The sequence below is a fragment of the Triticum dicoccoides genome, chromosome 1A (assembly GCF_002162155.2).
Source record: "Triticum dicoccoides isolate Atlit2015 ecotype Zavitan chromosome 1A, WEW_v2.0, whole genome shotgun sequence".
NCBI lineage: Eukaryota > Viridiplantae > Streptophyta > Magnoliopsida > Poales > Poaceae > Triticum > Triticum dicoccoides.
Genome location: NC_041380.1, coordinates 570,237,455 through 570,251,021, shown reverse-complemented (window position 1 = coordinate 570,251,021; position 13,567 = coordinate 570,237,455).

Here is a 13,567-nt window from a genome sequence, read left to right as displayed (position 1 = left end):
ACTCGGAAAAATAAGCAAAATGATCAGAAAGAGATCACCTATATGTGCATCTCATTTGCATTCATGACAATAGTCTTGTTTAAGCCACATGAGGTTACTAATATTATTAATGTTATTAAACCTAAAAAGTTATGAACAACACTTGTGTCATGAATGTGTTTAACCTGGTTAATGGCGCTAAACGGGTGCCACACCATCTTAAAAATCCCTTTCCTTGTGTGCTCGAGTCAGCAAGGCAACCTTGGACGTGCTAAATGATGAAGCCAGGCTTGAGCACGGTACCATATGCAATAGAAATTAAAGTCCTTAAACTGGGTTTAATCACGAGGGTGGGAATGGCGTGGACATTGATATTTGTGAGTTAATTGCATAAAGGTACCACAACTGTGGCTAGTTACCGAATTAGTACTGGCTTTGAATTTTTATGCAAATCAGTACCAGTTTCGATCCAACCATCATGTTCTACAGCTCGATCATAAGCTTCACTTAGTTTGAGCTCGCTCGAATTTTCATACGAGTTGAGCTGAGCCAACTTCAACTCGCTCGAGCTCGACTCGTTTGCAGCCCTAACTGTGTCTAGTTAACGAATTAGTACTGGTTTTGAATTTTTATGCAAATCAGTACCGGTTTTGGTCCAACCATCACATATTGGACTGATCCTCATTTGATCACATTTTGACAGATAAACCTGACAGATGGGCCCCATTGGCCAGGGATGATGTGGCAAAAAAACGCGTAGACATATAGTTGACTCATCGCTCTCACACTTCCTTTTATTTTCTTCCAACTGAGGCATGCCAGCGCTGCCGCCACCCAACCTTGCCGGCCAATCAGTGCCGCTGCTGCCCCTGTTTTTCGTGCCTACCAACGTCGCCCAACCGACCAGTGTCGCCGCTAGCCCCATTTCCCGTCGACCAGCGCAACCCAACGTTGATTCGGAGCACCAAGTAGCAGCGATGGAGCAGACCGTTGATGACGGGTTAGAGTGGGCCAGCGCGGGGACATAGCCGAGACGTGCGTGCTGGCGGAGACGCGGGCCGTCGTGCCGCCGCCGCCACAAACGGCTTGTGCGGACGCCAACAAATAGTCGTCGGTCGGTTCCTCATCTACCACGATGGTCGCCTTGGTGTTCGCCTCCTCAAGCTCTGCAAGGCCTCGGGAATTTTGGCGAGCACCCTGCATGCGCCAACCAACCAAGATGCAAAGCGCGAGAGCTTTTGCAGCTCCATCGAGTCGTACCGCGTGCACCGATGCTAAGCCATGCCGCCTGTTAGATAATAACGAGATAAAAGAGACACGAGAGCATATAAATTTTTACGTGAAAACCCTTGCGGGAGAAAACCACGGACGCACGAAGGCGCAATCACTATGAGGAGGAGTATTATAAGCACGAGACGACAGGCCGTCTGAGGTGCGACTACATGGGGTATATATGAGGGGCAACACATAGGAGTCCTTGTAGGACAAGTAAACGAGGTGTACTCATACGCGTCGGTACCAACGCAAAAGGCCCACACATACGGTACTAGAATTTGGATCACAATTTAACAATCTCCAGCTTGAGCCAAATTCCCTCCATTAGTCGAAGAAAGTGAATAACTCCATCCAAATCAGCTTAAACATCTTGTGCATCAAAGTCCATAGGACTAGTGAGAAATACCAACTAAGCCTGAGCAAAGCTCAAACTTATTGGTCGGAACTGGCTTTGTCATCATATCAGCTGGATTATCATGAGTACTTATCTTGCATACCTTCAAATCGCCTTCAGCAATAACGTCTCGAATATAATGAAATCTGACATCAATGTGCTTTGTCCTCTCATGATACATTGGATTCTTTGTAAGATATATAGCACTTTGGCTGTCACTAAATACGGCAGGGCAAGATGAATCTCCACAAAGCTCAGAATACAAACCTCTCAACCAGATAGCTTCTTTGCATGCCTCAGAAATAGCCATATACTCGGCATCAGTAGTGGAACAAGCCACAATAGACTGCAAAGTTGCTCTCCAACTCACAGCACAACCACCAATGGTGAAAACATAACCTATGAGTGATCTTCTCTTATCCAAATCACCAGCAAAATCAGAATCAACAAAATCAACAAGTCCATCTCTAGTTTTCCCAAACTGTAAATAAGTATTAGAAGTACCACACAGGTATCTGAAAATCCACTGAACTGTTTTCCAATGCTCTTTTCCAGGATTAGCCATGTATCTACTGACAACACTCAATGCATAAGATAAATCCGGACGAGAACAAACCATGGCATACATAAGTGAACCAACTGCACTCAAATAGGGAACTCTAGACATGTACTCAATATCTGCATCTGACTTAGGACATAAAGCTGATGATAATTTAAAGTGTGCAGCTAACGGAGTACTTACTGGCTTGGCATTATGCATATTAAAACAATGAAGAACTTTATCAATATATCCCTTCTGACTTAGATACACTTTTCCAGACGGTTTATCTCTGGATATTTTCATGCCAAGTATTTTCTTTGCTGCACCCAAATCTTTCATCTCAAATTCATTACTCAATTGCTTCTTTAGTTCATTAATATCTGACATACTCTTTGCAGCAATTAGCATATCACCAACATAAAGGAGCAAATAAATAGTTGAACCTTTGACAGTTTTCAAATAAACACAACTATCATAATTAGACCTTTTGAAATCTTGAGAGAGCATAAAGGTGTCAAATCTCTTGTACCACTGTCTCGGGGATTGCTTCAATCCATAAAGAGATTTCTTTAACTTATAGACAAGTTTTTCTTTTCCAGGAATAACAAAACCTTCAGGTTGTTCCATATAAATATCATCTTCTAATTCTCCATGTAAAAATGCAGTTTTAACATCCAATTGTTCAAGCTCAAGATCATGCATGGCAACAATACTAAGTAAAGTGCGAATAGAGTTATGCTTCACAACAGGAGAAAAGACTTCGTTATAGTCAATACCTAGAATCTGACTGTAACCTTTAGCAACTAACCTTGCTTTATATCTTGTCTCATCATTTGGAGAAACACCTTCTTTCTTTTTGAAAATCCACTTGCAACGAATAGGTTTTTCTCTCTAGGTAATTTTACTAAACCCAAGTGCCATTCTTTTCAAGTGATTCCATCTCATCATGCATAGCGGTCATCCACTTATTACTATCACCAGAAATAATAGCCTTGGAATATGAAGAAGGTTCAGCATTACCTTCAATTTATTCTGCAACAGATAAAGCAAAAGAAACAATATTGCACTCTTCAATTAACCTGTCCGGTTTATTAATACCCCGCCTGACTCTGTCACGTGCAAGATTCCAACTGGGTGGAACAATAGGCTGATTTGGAGTGGGAGTGACATTATCATCATCAACGACGGGTTCATCATGTGCATCAACAATTTCATTACCAGATGTATCACCTGAATCAATAACATGCTCCACCTGAACAGTAGGCTGCTGAATAGGAGGTTGTTGTTCACTCTCAACAGGAACATTAGTAGATGAAACATCATGTAACATAGCAGATTCATTAAAGATAACATTTCTGCTAATAACAACCTTCTGGGTTTCAGGATTTCATAATTTAAAACCTTTAGCACCAGACTTATAACCAAGAAAGATGCACTTAACAGCCTAGACTCCAATTTTTCATTATCAACATGAGCATAAGCAGTGCAACCAAAAACTCTCAACTGTGAATAATCAGCAGGTGAACCAGACCATACCTCAATTGGAGTTTTCTTATTAAGAGCAATAGATGGTGAACGATTAATGAGATAACAAGCAGTGGAAGCGGCCTCAGCCCAAAAACGCCTATGCAAACCTGCATTGGACAACATGCAATGGGCTCTGGAAATAATGGTCCTGTTCATGCGCTCAGCAACACCGTTTTGTTGAGGAGTATAAGGAACGGTGTAGTGTCTGATAATGCCTTCATACTTGCAATAATTCTTAAATTGCTTAGAACAGAATTCCATACCATTATCAGTGTGAAGTATTTTTACCTTCTTTTCAGTTTGTCTCTCAATCATAATCTTCCACTCCCTAAAAACTAAGAATGCTTCATATTTATGCTTCAAGAAATAAGGCCAAACTTTTCTCGAATAATCATCAATAATAGTCAACATGTAACTAGCACCACCTAGTGACTTTTTGCGAGATGGTCCCCATAAATCAGAATGCACATAATCAAGAATACCTTCAGTTGTATGGGTCGAAGTATTGAACTTCACCCTCTTGTGTTTGCCGAAGATACAATGCTTACAAAATTTTAGTTTACCGGGTTCATATCCATCAAGAAGACCTCCCTTTTTTAACTCTGCTAAACCAAGTTCACTCATATGTTCAAGACGCATATGCCAAAGGTTAGCAGCATCACAATCAGAATTCTTTGAAACAACCGGAGTAGCGTTACCTGAAACGGTAGAACCTCGAAGGTAATAAAGACCATTGGTCGAACTTAAGTCACCTTTCATCACAACAAGGGAGCCTTTGGTGACCTTCAAAACACTATCTCCACCTGAATACTTGTACCCCTTTGCATCAAGGGCACTCATAGAAATAAGATTTCTCTTCATCTTCGGAATATACCGAACATCTGTCAAAGTTCTAATTATGCCATCAAACATCTTGATTCGAATAGAACCTATGCCTTCAATCTTGCATGGTGAATTATCAAAACCCAAAACGGAACCAGCAGAAGTTGTGGAATCAAAAGTATTAAATCAATCTCTATGTGGACACATATGAAAAGTGCATGCAGTGTCAAGTACCCACTCATCATTGGTCTCAGCACATCCAGCAATAACGACAAGAGCATCATCGGAACTATCATCATGAGCAACGTTAGCAGAATTTTCACCTTGTTTGTTACCTTTCCTCTTTCCTTGTTCTGCAACTTGAAACACTCAGAGATGTCATGACCGTCTCTCTTGCAATACCTGCAATACTTCTTGTCTCTGGATTGCAACCGGCCCCTGTAGCCGTTCTTACTTTTGCCTCTGTTTCCATTATGTGAGTTCTTCTCCTTTGTCCTGCCACGAACAGATAATCCCTCGGCTTGGGATGAACTTGAACCATCATGAGGCACCATTAATTTCATCTTCTCCTTAGAGTTCAAAGCTTCATAAACTTCATTAAGTGTGAGAGTATCACGACTGTATAATATGGTGTCTCGAAAATTGGTATAAGAACTTGGCAGTGAACAAAGTAACATTAGAGCAGTACCTTCCTCTTCATACTTAACCTCCATTGCAGCTAGATTAGATATAATCTCCTTAAATTCTGAAATATGATTCAAAACATTACCTCCCTCGGGTAACCTGTGCAGGAATAATTTTTGCTTCAGATGCATCTGCTGGTGAGATATTTAGTCATGCAAATCCCTTCCAGCTTTAACCATAGAGCGGCGGCAGTTTTTTCGCTCAAAACCTCCTGCAAAATATTATTATGCAAATGGAGTTGAATTTGTGACAAAGCCTTACAATCAATTATTTTCTCCTCAGCAGTCCAGTCCTCAATTCGGTTCTTCCCAAAACTATCCAGTGCTACATCATAGTCGGCCTGTCCCAACAACGCCCGCATCTTGACTTGCCATAGGGTAAACCTTGTGTCACGGTCCAGCAGCAGAAAATCATACTTCATGGATGCCATGAGTTGATAAACTGTGCACAAAGTAGTACAAGTCGGAAGTAAAAAATTCTAGATAGAATTAATTCTGGAGTTGGAAACATAGGAGCCCGAACTAGCAGGCTCTTGTCTTCACGTGAAGAGAACCCAACTCGTACTCTGTAGATGAAAATTGGCTTCGATCGTGGAAAGTACTAGGAGCACTAGCGATTAATTAAAAACGCGTGAGTAGTAGCAGCAGCAACGCGTAATCTCCTCGGAACTTGAAGCCGTACGTGGAGAGGCAGCCGAACTCGGCAACTTGCTAATTTGTTTTGGAGCCTCGGGACTTGAAGCTTGCACCGATCAATCTCAACTTGATCTGGACACGGGCGATTGCTTCGATCTTCAAGTGGAGTTAGTGGCGGCTGATAGTTGTTTACCTCGGGACTTGAAGCGACCAGCACCTGCAACTCGGCGGAACGGCCAGGGACGGCTCGATTGATGTAGTAGCAGCGGCAGCTCATGCACCAGCGACGCTGCGTGTGCCCGACGGCAGCGGATTTTGATTGGCTCAGCTGAAATCTTGTCGAACTCGGCTTCCTGCTAGGGCGGTGTAGCAGAAATCGATCCGGACGGATCGCCTGGCCGGCGTGCGGCGGCGCACGCAGACGAAACCCTAATCTCTCGATCTCAAATCTCGTATCTGTAACCTCAGCTCTGATACCACTTGTTAGATAATAACGATATAAAAAAGACACGAGAGCACACAGATTTTTACGTGGAAACCCTTGCGGGAGAAAACCATGGACGCACGAAGGCGCAATCACTATGAGAAGGAGTATTACAAGCACGAGACGACGGGCCGTCTGAGGTGCGACTACATGGGGTATATATGAGGGGCAACACATATGAGTCCTTGTAGGACAAGTAAACGAGTTGTACTCGTACGCGTCGGTACCAACGCAAAAGGCCCACACTGTATGTACTACGTCTAGTCCAATACGATACTAAAATTTGGATCACAATTTAACACCGCCACATCTGCTCCAGGCTCCCGCTGTGCACGAGCTCCGGCCATCCAACACACGCACGCATGGAGCAACAGGCAGAAGCGGTGGTTGGGACAACGCAGGCGAGGCCACAGACGCGGGTCAACTGTGATGCATTGGTTGTGTTGGTACTACGGGTGCTGGCCGATGATGCCATGAATACGTTTGTGTGGCGCAGGTGGAGTTCAGGCGGTGAGGTACTGCCTGAACTCATGTGGAGTTCAGGCGCTGATGATGCCATGAGATCGTATCGGTGCTGTGGGTGCGTGCAAGGATACGATCTCATGTCTCATGTGTTTCTTGTAGACGTGTTTTTTTGCCACATCAGCCCCGACCAATGGGCCCTAATGATTAGGTTTCCTGTCAAAAACGTGATTAAATAGGGATCAGTGCAATGTGTGCTGGTTGGACCCAAAAGACGGTGTACGTACCTTTATGCAATTATAACTCCATGGCTCCATCAAAACAAATACTCCCATGTCCCAGCCATCAAAGCAGAGTAAACCAGTCGCACCAAAGCAATAGAACCGACAACACATAATAGCACCTCCCATGTCCAAGCAAGCCTCTCTTTGCAAAGATCATTCCTTTCGAGTTTGGACGGCAGATGGGGATGGTGATGCTGTTGGGGGTCGTTCCCTTGTTAATTGGTATGTGGTGTGCCGGCCAAAGGATTTGGGTGGCCTTGGCATCCTTGATTCCGAGCGTTTTGGGAGGGGCCTTCATCTCGGCTGGCCATGGTTACGGTGGACTGCCCCGGACCGGCCTTGGCATGGTTCTGAGCTTCCTTGTGATGCCATTGACATGGACCTTTTTCGTGTGGCAACCAAGATTGAGGTGGGCTATGGGATGAAGATAAGTTTCGGGTTTGATCATTAGTTGCATGGTTGCACCTCTAAGAGATCGCTCCTTCCCTGTTTGCTATTGCTCGGCGCAAATGTCTCACTGTTTTTCAAGCTCTTCGCAATAATCGTTGGATACGGACCTTTGGAATTTTCTCTCCGACTATTCAAATTTGTGAGTTTCTTGGCCTATGGATTTCTCTTCAAGATGTGCATCTTGACCCGGCTACTCCGATGCCATCACTTGGACGGCTTCTATGTATGGTATCTACTCTGCGGCTTCAGCCTATAGGTTGCAATTTGAAGGTAAGTCGACTCCTTTGAGGCACACAAGATTTGGGAGGCCAAAGTTGAGCCAAAGTGCAAGTTGTTTGTTTGGCTCCTCCTTTACCGGAAAGCGCTAACCACAGATCGTCTGGCTGTCCGTGGTTGGCCTCACGAGGAGGTTGGCAGTCTATGTAACACTGAATTTGAAACAAACGAGCATCTCTCTCGGGGATACCTTTTTGTCCGAAGCGTTTGGGGTACCATTGCTGGCTGGTCCACGATCTTGCCAAGCTCGGCCCCGGTTTTTTCCACACTCGAGGACTGGGTGGAACAGAAATGTTGAGGCTTTGGACTCGTCGAGGCGGAAGCATTTTGGCAAGGTGCTCATTTATGTGTTGTGGCATGTATGGAAGGAGAGGAATCCGAGGATTTTCCATAATGCTTCTCTGTAGGTGTTAGATGTTGCTTACCTCGTCAAGGAGGGCCTTGTCCAGTTGGGTTTAGCTATGGCAAATGGAATGTAAATTCTAGGGCTTTTTTGTCTTGTAAAAATCGTTTGAACACTTCTTATTTTCCCCTATCTATATGAAGTCTGGCAAAGCACCTGCCTTTTATCTAAATAAAACTCCCCAAGAAAATCCCAGCCAGCCATGGATGATGTTGCTCGAGCTAGGCAGTGAACTCTGACAAACCAATGTTTGTGCTACTACTTGACATTTTCCAAATGTACTACTATCTATTACTGGCATTCCCAAATCAACTAGCAAGACTTGAATTAATAAATTAAGAACATACAAGAGCTAAAGTTAACCTATACTTGAATAAAGGGACAAGGACATCAACTCATATCAACATCAAATTCATTCCCTCCCGCTCTCGGATGAAATTCATCAGTCACTGTCCTCATAATACACGGGGCAAGATGCAATAAACTGATTCTCACCTAAATTGAACTTGTATTAATAAACTAAGCACTCTTTCCTTTGATATGTCACTACAGGTGATGAGAATGGGGGTTGGACTGATTGAGTTTGTTTTTCAGCTTGCTTGTCTGCATATTGTCTATTAGCTTCATAGTTGAGTGGCCAATAGCCTCGTGCTTGGAATAATTGAGCTCGTTCTTCGGCTTGTCTTCCTGCAAATTTTATATCACCTTTATGGTTGAATGGATAAAATCCTCCAAGTATCTCCTGCCTAGATAGAAATATCAGAAACTCTGCCTACTAAGAATTCTAACATGGTAGTGGTTCACACGTGTATGCAGTGGGGATGGATCCAAGGAGCAAGGGGCTCCTTTTTTGCAAGGGCATGCTGGCCATAGGTTTATTGCTCATGTTATTGTAATGATAAGCTAATTAATTAATTAACTCTAACAATGACACAAACGAACTGCTTTGACAGTAGCTAGCTTAGTTTAGCTTTCATCTGATCGATAGTGTGTAAGGTCTGGGCCGTCTCCAGGAATTTGAGGCCCCGGAACGAATCACAAAATGGGGCCCTAAAATTTAAAAAAACTATAGAACTTAAGAACTATCCCCAAAATACAGCATAGCTTTATAAGAAATACCTCACAAGAAAGCATACAAAAATCTACTGGCTGCACAATATATGTAGAACTGAAACTATCTAACAAACTAGATTAAACATGACAAAAAGATACAAATAATATTAATGGATACAAAAGAATACTAAATTAATAGCTTGCTTCATCTGTGCCTCCCCACATGTGTAGACATCTTATTTTTCTATAAGATGAATTCATCAATTTGAGTTTAATACATACATATACATGGTGATTTTCAAATTCAATATAAATTCAATTTCAAAGGCATCAATTTAGAAATCAACTTATACAGCATCCAAGTTCAAATCTTGTCTCGGACCAATAAATTACCCAAGATTAGTGGCCAAGGCAACGAGCATTGTGGTTATTTCTCGGCTTTGTAGGTGCTGGCAAGTCCTGGACGTAGCGTTGGCATGGCCAACGCCCGTAGGCAGAAAGCACGATGACTGGGGCGGCCAGGGAGCACTGCCGGGAAACGGTGCGGTGGCGCCAGCGCAGAGCAGCTAGCGGGTGGGGCTGGTGTAGAGGAGAGCGGCCAGCGGTCTGCAGCAGACCAGCAGTCATCGATTCGTTGCACCGGAGCATGGGAGAAGATGCGAGAGAGGCGGCGCGCGCGTGGCGGGACTGGGGAGGGTCGACGCCCTAGGGCTCGGTGCGCAAATTATGCAGAACATCGTCGAACCATCGATACTTGGAGGCGTCCGGGACAAAACTGAAGCGCAGTAACTCTGACTTTCTCTTCGATCGGGGGCTCCTGGTTTTTGGGGGCCCCGTGCGGTCGGCCACTTTGGCCCCCCTTGTCGACGGGCCAGTAAGGTCAGCCATATGAAGATCGTACAAGGAACAAATACTTGTGGGACAATCACAAATGAATTTCTTCATGTTCAAGTGTGTATGCTGAGAAGTATGCCAATGTGGAGCTCCCTGATTGCCTGACGGGGGTGGCTTGCTCGGTGGAGTAGAGTGACTGGAAATGTGGAACCATGGAGGCTCATCTTTCAGAAAGACACAAGTTTAACAGCAGGTTATATGCAGAGGCAGCAGCAGGATGGAGAGGGTCATTACGCACTAATGAATTGGTCAATCAAGCTAGATTGTGCGTAAATGAAAAAATGGCGCCAGCTACAGCGCGCGGCACACTCGAGCGCTCGCGCCGCACTCTCTTCTCTCCTCACCCTACGCCCCGCGCGCGCCGGCGCCGACGCCCTGCCACCCACCCATGGACGCGCACACCGGCGCCCCGCTCACCCCGTTGTACAGCCGCGACCCCCCCCCCTCCCGCCGCCGCCGCCGCCACCGAAAACCCTAGCGCGGGAAGCGCTGGCGTCGCCACCGCCGGAGCTCCGCCGAGCGTCGGCCTCGCGCGCAGCCTCTTCTTGCCGCCGCGGATGACCACGGCGCCGGGTGGCGTCGCGCCGGCGCCGTCCCGTGCCGCCGCCGCACCGTCGAAGAAGGTCCCCAATGCGGCGCGGACGAAGAAGGGCAAAACATCCGCGAAGAAAAACAAGGCGACGGACGGCTCCGGCACCACGAAGGCGAGGGAAAAGAAGCTTGCAGGGCGTTCAACGGCCGCGGCGGCTACTGAAGCGCCGGCGAGCTCACTCGTTGAGCCGGCCGCCGACGCGCACCACGTGTTCGACGAAATGCCCCCAAGGTGAAAAAATTTCCAACTTTTCTTTTCTTCTTATTTTTTCAATGCATCATCATCACATATAGATAGCTTATTTGCATTGTTCAAAAAACTTTGTAGTCTCAACGATGATGCATACATGTCCACTATGGGTGTTGGGTCCAACAATTCGCATTGGTCTCAAACCAATGACATCCATTTCGAAGACCATGAGTTTGAGGTGGATGAGGAGGGTAAGGGAATTGTCGAGGCGCCGAAAGGAAGAGCGGGCAATTACTCAACCAACAATGACAAGTTACTATGCCATACTTATTTGCAAGTGTCGAGGGATCCATCCATTGGAGGTGATCAAAGTAGAGACGCGTATTGGGGGCGAATGAAAGAACACTTTGATGCTCACAACTTGAGTGGAATTGACCGCTCCGAGAGATCACTTCGGTCCCGATGGTCGAAAATCAACTCGGATTGTCAAAAGTGGGCGGCCGTACAAAAGGCGGTTGACAAGATTAACCCAAGTGGCACAAATGAGGATGATCGAGTAAGTGGCATCTCATATATGTTCATCATACTTGTTTTTGGTGACCGAAGTGCTAACTTGTTTTTTTTTCTTGTAGAACAACATTGCACAAAACTTGTTCAAAGAAGAGACAAGGACAACCAAGAAGGGGAAGATCAAGAAAGGCAAGGTATTTACCTTGCCTCATTGCTATGAAGTGTTAAAGGATGATGAGAAATGGAAGAAGCGTGATGGTTTGGAGGATTTGCATTTGAGCAACAAACGAAAGCGAGCAATTGAGATGAATGATGAGGAGGAGGAGGATGATGCATCAAGTGATGACGGCAAGAGAAGCCCCACACCCAACTCGGTTTCATACTCGAAGCCAAAACGACCGGATGGGTGCAAGAAAGACAAAACCGAAAAGAAGAAGAGAAAAGGAGATGATGAGCTCAAAAATGCTATGGAAGCTATTGTGAAGGCAAGGGTCGAAGCCAATGAGGTGAGGAAAATGGCAAGGAACCAAGATGCCATGGCCGAGGAGAGGAGGTTGGCGGCCGAGGAGAGAAGGGTGGCGGCCGAGGAGAGAAAGGTGGCTTTGGAGGAGAGGAAAGTGAGCAACGAGGAGCGAGCTAAGTTGTTGGAATGGAAGAAGCACTTGTTGTTCTTGGACACATCTAACCTCAATGCGGCGCAAAAAGAGTATGTCAATCTTGCCCAACAAGAAGTCTTGATCCAAAAAAGAGCCTTGGTTCGTGCAATGGGTGGCGGTGGCCTCGGCGCCATGGATGGCGATGGCCTCGGCGCCATGGGTGGCGGTGGCCTCGGTGCCATGGGAGGCATGGGTGGCTTCGGAGCCATGGAAGGCATGGGTGCACATCCGGCCGCCATGGGAGGCATGGGTGCACCTCCGGCCGCCATGGGAGGCATGGGTGCACCTCCGGCCGCCATGGGAGGCATGGGTGGCTTTGGAGCACCCTCCGACGCTATGGCCGCCATGGGAGGCATGAGTTTTGCTTCTCTCATGGGAGGCATGAGTGCACCTCCGGGCGCCATGGGTGCAATGTCTTTCGATGTGCCTTCTCACACACATTCCCATGAAGATGCCGTTGAAGATCTTGCCAACACCGTCGGAGCTTCACATGATGCGGTGCGTGTTGCGGTGCGTGATGAGGAGAGGGAGGAAGATTCATCTTCGGAGGCGGAAGAGTCGTCTTCGGAAGATGAGGACGAAGGCGAAGACGAGGAAGATGAAGATTGATGTGTCTTTCATGTCTTGAACTTTAGTTTGCATTTGAACTTGGTTGGATGAACTTGTGGGCATGATTTTGAACTTGTGGGCATGAACTTTTATTCATCAACTTGTTTGTGTCAAATTTCACATGTTCATTTTTGTCTAAAATATTATATATGCAAAATACCCGGCGAGTCGCGCGCGCTGTATTTTTGCGCTCTACTGGAGCGGCGCGCGCGCTGCATTATAGCGCGGCTGCTGGAGCCAGCGCAGGCGGGCGCGCAAAACCAGCCGCAGCGCGCGCGGTAAACAGGTTTTTTGCGCGTGGCGCTTAGCGCGGCTGTTGGAGATGCTCTAACACAAGTACAACATGCCGCATCAGCAGTCCCTCACACGGCGACAGGTAACTACTCTACATAGCAGAGCAATTTTCAACAACTCAATGATAGACGGCGACTTTATCTTCCAAATCCAGATTAGTGTCGAGGATCCCTGGGTCTAGAGAATTGTCCCTCATGTAATTTTTCGGCCCATGCTACGAGATCGCCTCCCAGTTATATTGGTCGCACAGGTGCACGACCTGTTAGCAGCTCCAACAGCACAACGCCATAACTGTGTGTCAGATTTCTCACCAACCATCATGGTGTACGCATATTCTGATCAAATGACAAGAGCTGGATCAGCCCTTTGTACATCAGCAAACCAGTAAAAATTCCTGAATAAATGACAGTAAGGCAGGGCCAAAAATCCATTGGAGCTGAGTAAGGCAGGGCAAATCCATTGGACCAGTAAAACAGAACTACAGCAACTGCTCTTTCATAACTCACACGTAGAATGGAGCTCTTAACAACAATCTACAGTAGGATTTACTTACT